The following is an 8,326-nucleotide window of genomic DNA, read 5'->3' as shown; positions in this document are numbered from 1 at the left end:
AGATACACAAGAGGGTAAAAAGACCGGTTCACATGAGTTCAAGAAAAAAAGAGTTCTCTCCTAAAGCTACAGCTACTGCAAGAAGGCAGAAGAAAGCGAGATGGGCCAACAAGTTTCAGCCATTAGCACAGCCTGAGCCAAAAGCAGCTAGGCCAGGCCCAGAGGGTAGGGTAGAGCCACATGCTCCAAGATCAGACCCGTGCAGACAACACCTGCCGATCAAGGGTCAGAGGCCTCAGGATGACCTGCTGCATCGCTAGCGCTCTGGCTGCTGAGAAATGACCAACTGAGTAGAGGCTGACTCAGCCTTCCCAAACAAATTGTGTTGCATTAGCATTTAAGATTGTCCATCAAAATAAGAGAGTGAAATTGCAGAGTCTCAGTATCTTTGCTGCAAACCAAGTTCCAGCTCCCCTACATCCACCTAAGGAGAAACGTACTTGCAGCTTACCAAGGGTAGAAAAATATCCTCTGTAGAACAGAATTCCCCAGCTGTGGCAGACCAATTTAACAATTGCTTTACTTGGTAGTCAAAGTTCACTTTAAATGTGGGTGAAATCAGTAGGACAGAGATACCCATGTGTACTCCAGGAGGCTTAAAGCCAAAGGAGAAGGGAATGGGGGAGAAAGAAAAGATGTCCCCAGGAGGCTGTGAGGTCATGATGCAGACTGAGCTGCTCTAGTCACTTGAGGGTAATTCAGGTTGGAAAATGAAGGCTTCATTGGCTCCCTCTTCCTCTGATGACCTTGTCTGTGGTGCATTGTAAAAAAGGCAGAGCCAAAATTCAGCAGAGCAGCACTGGGCCCAGCCACCGAGAGAGGATAAACATGTGGCCATATCAAGCAGAGGCCTCACCAAATACTCACCTCTGGCCTGATTCTGCTCAGCTTCCACAGTCTCCCCCTTCCCATCAATTATTCCTCCCCTTTACACCCGGAATAGAGCACTCACTCAAAGTGCCCCCAAAGGCAAAGTGGTTGGAATTCCTTTATCTATAGGTTAGAATAGTGATCCTCAAAAACTTTTTGTGTCTCTCCAAGAGAACTTGAAAAACTTTGCATCATCATAGTTTTAACATCCACAGTTTTTTATCATGAGTTTAAATATTTACTAAGGATATCATTTCTAATGACATGTAAATGTTGATATTTAAAATAAAATTGTTACAACATTTTCCAAAAAAATTTTTTCATGTGTATATTTTTGTCCAGATGAATTTTACCCTGCTTTATGGAATTAGACCAGAGAGGTGCCACCAGGCAGGGTTAATTTTGGCCTGTATTTTTCTCAAAAAGCTTTGAATCTTCTCAAGTACTTGAACAAGTATGTGGGCTCACCAGTTAGCTAAGTTGGTTAGAGTGTGGTGTTAGAACATCAAAGGTCAGGGGTTTGGATCCTCGAACCGGCCAGCTACCAAAAAACAAGCACGTGGTTGAGACTCAACTCTTTGCCATGCATTGGAATGAGATAATTTTTTTTCTGTACATTTTTATTTATTTATTTACATTTTAAATAATATATTCAACATTGCATAATGTAATCGCTTTTTGTGTCCCTTTACCAGTTCCTCCCTTATCTCCCCGCCCCTTTCCTGCCTCTGGTAACCTCAGATCTGTCCTCTCCTTTTGAAAGTTCAACATATTATTGTAATTGTTGTATCTTTCTTTTTCTTTCTTTTTTTTTTTTTTTTTTGTGACCGGTAAGGGGATTGTAATGTAACCCTTGGTTTGGTGTCGCCCGCACCGCGCTCAGCCAGTGAGTGCACTGGCCGTCCCTATATAGGATCCGAACCTGTGGCCTCGGTGCTCCCAGCACCACTCTCCCGAGTGAGCCATGGGTTCGGCCCATCTTTCTTTCTTTTTTATTTTTATTTATTTGTTTTTTAGCTCTTACTTTATGAGTGAGGGCACGGTTATTTCTCTTTCTGTGCCTGGTTTATTTCACTTTCTATACATTTTTAAAGACTGATATTACCAACTGTTGGCCTGAATGATAAACACCAGTGTCAATATGGCTTCACATACATTGTGTGTCCCTGCAGGATGCATGAGCTGCAAAGTGCACCCCAAGCAGTTGAGTGAATGAACTGATTGCGTGCAGTTGTTGAGTATCATTCATTTAAAAGTCAGAAAATGTCCAGTGGTATATAGCATCCTTTGTGAATAGGAATGTCCTCACCATATATTTTGCTAATGAAAAATATACAACATAGGTGTATTTATGTAAAGTTGCTGACATCTAAAATTCTTATGGCATAACATTCAAAACAGTCTCTCTGTATCACCTTTGGCTCTTTTCATGTCTTTTTTGCTAAATTTAAAATAAGTTTGTATGTCTCTGGAAAGATGGATACCCAGGAAACTGATAGCATTGGTTGTCTCTTGGGAGGGGAACTGGGTGTCTGGGGACAGGTGTTGGAGGGAAACTTCTATTGGATCTCTTCTTGTAGCTATGGAATTTTAAGCCATATGAACGAATTACAGTTCTGTTTATTTTATTTTATTTTTTTTTTTGGTGGCTGCCAGATCAAATTTAAAATACAATTTAACAATAGGACAGTTAACTATTTAACTATATAATAATGTAAGGACTTTGCTTGCCATAATTGTAATAAAATGCACTTATTTGGTTTTCAGTCACTAAAAAAATTTCTCTATTTCTTAAAGATTTATCTAATTTATCCAACAAGCATACACGATAACAAAACAGCAACAAGAAAATTACCATCAAGTAGATATCAAAACAGTATGACAAAGCTGGATTAGCAGTAAGGGGCCCAAACAAGAAACTAAGACTCAGAGTATCTCAACTTTTTAGTCTAAAAACTGAAAGATTAGTACAGTGAACACTCATATTCATTAGATTTCACCAATTATTAAATATGTTACGAATACCACATTTGCTTTATCACTGCAATCCATATGGGTCTTCCACACATCTGACAAACTCCAGTATTATCTGTCACTGTGATCTTGTTAACAGCTTCACTGGAATGTCCTATCAGGACTTTGCCCTGTGAAACCATGTAGTATATTATTCTCCTATCACCATAGCTGCTGGTGTGGTATCCTCAGATACTGCAGACCTGGGGGTGCTACCTGCTTTTACCACTTAGATCCGGGCCCTTTTATGGTATATGAAAGTCATGAGAACTCAGCACTAACTCAACTGGTTAACGCTTGTCTGATGTGGTATTGGGAGGTGCTGTGGGATTGGCATAAGGGAAGGGAGGAATGAGGGCTCCTTGAAGGAAGGGGAGTACCTCCATCCCTGCCCCCTCTCCCGGTCCCCCTATGCACACACAGAACTACCTTGTTCAGGAGCTGAGAGACTTAATACCAGAGCTCCTCTCACTAACATGGGTCCCAAAAAGGCCCCAAAATTACACCATTTTTTCTTTTCTCTTTTCTTTTTTTTTCCTTCATTTTTTCATTCTTCACACTTGGTCTGATGATTTTTATTTGTTAAATGTAATCCATCAAAAGCTTTTTCTGTTTTCTAAATTATTTCTAAGCATAAAATTGAACTTAATTGTTTCTGTAACAGTATATACAGAATTCTAAATTATAACTCCATTCATTGATTTCTTAAAAGCTTTTTAGTTTAACATTTTCACAATATTTAGTCTCTACTTCCATTGCTATATGTTTTGTTTGTTTGTTTTCTTAATCCCATGATTTAACTTTCTGTTTAACCTAAACCTCTGACCTGGGAACCATCTCTTCGCATACTTATAGTTAATCGTTCATCATGCCTGAATGTCTTGCATTTGACTGAACATGCCCAGTTCTTTTAATAATTTCTCACAGGTCTAATTTCACAAACCTTTAATCAGTTGCTGTTCTCCTCTGAACACTCTCCAAGTTTTTTCTCTTTATATACAGTATGGCAAGTAAAATTAAATACAGTTTGTTCCAACCGAAGCCTACCCAGTGCCAAATAAAGCAAAAATAATTGCTTCTCTCCTTTTTTACACATATGCCTTAATTCAGATCTATAAAGTATTTGTCTCTTATTTCAACGTAGAGAAGACTCACCCAACTTAACACCAACCGTAATTGTTGGATCTCACTTGGCTTCGTTTCATCTATGGCTGCCTTAGCCGGTATTTCCACGTTTGTTGGAATTCAGTAGCATATTAAAAGTTAAATGTTGAATTCATAAAAGAGTTTCTTCCACACATTTTTTCTTTCAAGATTTTTCCATGAACAATTGGTATAAATGTGAATTTAGTGCTTAGGATCTCAAGAACTAAGGTTTGAACAATTCCACTTTTTTTTTTTTTTTTTTTTTTGGTCGTTTTTTCGTGACCGGCACTCAGCCAGTGAGTGCACCGGCCAGTCCTATATAGGATCCGAACCCGCAGCGGGAGCGTCGCCGCGCTGCCAGCGCCGCACTCTACCCAGTGCGCCACGGGCTCGGCCCCAATTCCACTTACTTTTGTGGTAGAAACTGGAAAGAAGGATTCAGATGGAGAAATACCAGGAGAGATTGCTGAAAACTGTATAAGAAGTAGGCTGCTTTTGTTTTCTCCTTTCAGAGTTCTTTGGTTGTAAGCAAAAGAAACCAATTTTTGCTAACTTAAGCAAAGGGTAATTTGTTGGAAAGATATCAGAGGATTTTCAGTTGGCTGGAGAACCATGCTTAGAAATAGCAAACACCAAGGACACTCCGTAAAGTAGGGATCTCAGCCATTATCCCAAGAAGAAGGTTATTAGTGTCCACTTGTTGGGACCATTCTTTGGTTCTTCTCTAGTCATCCAGAGTTCTCAACCCTGGGAATGGGGCATGAGGCACTGTAAGGGACTCTAAGAGTAATAAAACACAACCAATGCCTTTCAGGACATTACAGTCTAGGAAGGACAGGAAGAGATCCATGAAAAATGAAATATAAATCCTAGCATTAAACATGCTATAAGAAAAATAAAATGTCCTTGTAACACCAAGGTCAAGCATTTGGTTCCCCATACCAGCCAGCAGCCAAAAAAAAAAAAAAGTAAAATGTGCTAAAAGCCAGCTTCCCAGTTGTCTCCTGATTACAGAGAAAATAGACACTCCCAATAACTCTCACTAGAACTATGGTTGCTGATGAAGTACATTTAACTTAGCTGTAGCACCTTCTCATTTGTCTTCTCATTCAACTTCTTCTCTCAGATTCCCTAATATTTCCAGTCTGGTAAATGGCAAAATAATTAAAAATACAATGCATGACTTTACTACACCCTAGGTTTTATAAAAGTACCCAGTGCTTCTGTTTTACCATTGCTCTAGAAAATGTTCACTTTCAGAGGATGCTTCATCTACCTCATTTTCTTGGATGTCTGCTTGCCTAGCACTTACTTGCAACCTCAGTAGTATAACACATTAATATGTCACATTCTGATATGAGGTGATCACAAATAATTTACCTATAACAAGGTACCAAAATTTTGAATTATTTATCTATGTAAATATATATACACACAGATGTTTATGAAGGATTTAAAAAATTGCTTTCTCACATGCATTTCAATGATTTCCTGCGAGAGAAAGGGGTAAAATTACAGCTTGGCATGCAAGGAGTTGTACATAAACCACAGCTTATTTTCATGGCTATTTCAAATTATTTTTGTGTTTTGAGTTCACTTTTTAGAACTTTGCCCACAACCAAAGATAGAAGAGGGAATTATGAATGAAGGCATCAACATCTGCATTACAGAAAAATAAAATGAGCTTATGAACATAATTGTTAGTAGAGTCCTAGCAGTTATGAAAGCCAAATGGAAACTCTCAAAGTCATGTGAAAATCATCTGTACATTAATAACATGGCGAATGAGGAGAATCTACCAATGTTATGTTTTTATTTTTATAGTAAGTTGTATTTATGCCCTTTTCAGTGGTGCATACTTGTTTATTAGTGTTGTGAGTGGAATAGAGGTTGGGGGAGATATTATGGCATCTAAAAATTAGATGAGCTGTATTTTAGTGATCCTTATATAACTGATTCATTCTTGTATTCTTCATGTTATTAAATGAACATTTAACAAAATATTTTTGTAATGTTATTTTCTTCACTCACCAATAAAAGTGTTTCGGGTTTTTCTTTTTTTTCTGCAAAAGGTGGGTACCTCTGTGGAAATACGGCACATAGATAAACATCATCTATCCTTTGTGATAATGTGGAATAAAGATTAAGAAACACTGCTTGTTAATACTCCCAGCGTTTTGGAGAATAGGTATGAAATCACTGAACGTTGAGGGAACTTGATCAGATTCTTTGTGGATAGTCCAAAAATTACTGAATATTGATGGAACTTGATAATTTTAAACTTCTTAGAGACTTAAAATCATTTCTTGGAGACTTAAAATCCAGGCTATGTTGGGATACCACAAGCATCTATGAACACATCATTTTGATTGTCAGGTGGTATCTTCCATTCTCCTCTTCTGTGGTGATGTTTACATAGATGTGGCAATGCCTCCTCTTAATACCAAAGCCAAGTTCATCACCTCCGTCAAAGTAACTGATGCCAGTGACACTGATTCCTCACAATCTTAATGACTCAACAAGGTTTTAGTGAAGTTGTCCCTTTAGCTTTTCCCCTTTTATCACAGCCCCCTTGCATTAGAGCCCTGGCGTGAATCTCTAGGAACTAGAATGAGTGTGAAGTTACCAAGACAGACCCTCAGAATTACACTTTCCCTCAGACACTGGACCCATTGCCTGTTTGAAGTTGATTCTTCATGGGTTTTGCATTTCTGCACATCTGGTGAGTGAAGCACTGACTGCCCTGTGTTCAGAACTATCTCTTCCAGGATATTTGTATGGTGAACAGCTTTAGAAGATAGAGATAGTGTCCCCCAGAGCAAAGGGCAAGCTTACTGCCCAAAGATTCAGGTTCCCTAAGCTGAAGGTTCCTCCGGTAATGAAACCACGGCAAGTGCAGGTGTCATCTGGCCTTCTTTTCTTCTCCCTGTGGGAACTGGGACTCTTCAAACTAATGCCAAAACAAAAAAGAAAACAAAAACAAAACCTGAAAAAAAAAACAAAAATAACCCCTGATACTCTGGCTATTGTTATAGCTATTAGTAATAAACTTTCCTTTATTTCTGGCTTAGAGTCTAATATCCTCTACCAGCATCCATGTGGCAGGCTAACATTTTAGCTTTTAAGTAGGTAAAATCTCATATTACTCACAGTTCTTGACATTGCCTTAAACTAAATGCATGAGCTTTGACTCCCAAAAGGCTTTTTAGTCCCTCATATGAATATATCTGCAGGTGGATTGGCTCCATTGGTGCTCCAGATCTACCGATCCATGGATGCATCCTAGAGTGGACAGAGTTCAGACCCAGTAGATGATCCCTACTATACAACTCTGCAAGTGTAAGTTGTCGTCATTATCGTAAGTCAGGCTTTTCTCACTATACTCCTATGATGCTTGTGCCATAACTCAGGAGGACTTTCCCCTTGAAATACTTCTGCCTCTATTCTGCCTCTTTGTATTTCCTGTCTTCCATGAAGCCTTGTTCACGTACTCCACCTGTATTAGATCTTTCCTGGTTACGTGCAACGGAAACTCAACTCATAATTAAAGATTAAACACTGGCTAATGACCAGCAGCTAAAGTAATGAACATATTCCTTACTTGGTTTGTTTATTCTTATATTCTCAAAACTAATTTCCTTGATCCAAAAAAAAATTAATATATAAAAGTGCTGACAGTTTATTTCCTGGCTTGAAATGGAAACTTATGAAGTTCAGACATAAATGTAAAATTATAATGCCTATTTACTAATAACTCTAATGGAGTTCTTATCATTAGGATTCTTAAGAACTTCAGCCAGTTACAGAAGGAGCGCAAGAGAGGATCTCAATTTCAGGGGCAGTGCTAAAAGCAGTTCTCCTGAGCAGCCTATCATATCCCCCTTCTTATTTCCTCCCTACCCTTCTTACCTTAAGAGCAAGTCAGGATCTTTGCTCCTACATATTCCTGGGCACTTTCTTTTCCTTACTTCTCTGTATGTTTTTTCTAAAAAATATAATTCCCACCTTCTTGAACTCATGCTGTGGCTGAATTGTGCCCCCTCAAAAATTCATATGTTGAAGTCCTAACCCTGAATACCTCAGAATGTGACTATATTTGGAGATAGGGTCTTTAGAGAGGGAATTGAGTTAAAATAAGGTTATTAGGAGGACCCTAATCCAATATGAGTGGTATCCTTATAAGAAGAGGAAATTTGGACCCAGACATATGTAGAAGGAGCGCCCCATGTGAACATGAAGAATGCCACAGGCCAAGGAAAGAGGCCTCAGAAGAAAGGAATTCTGCCAACACCTTGAT

This window comes from Cynocephalus volans, chromosome 6 (genome assembly GCF_027409185.1).
Source record: "Cynocephalus volans isolate mCynVol1 chromosome 6, mCynVol1.pri, whole genome shotgun sequence".
NCBI lineage: Eukaryota > Metazoa > Chordata > Mammalia > Dermoptera > Cynocephalidae > Cynocephalus > Cynocephalus volans.
The sequence above is the reverse complement of the archived record's forward strand: the minus strand, read 5'-3'. Positions refer to the sequence as shown.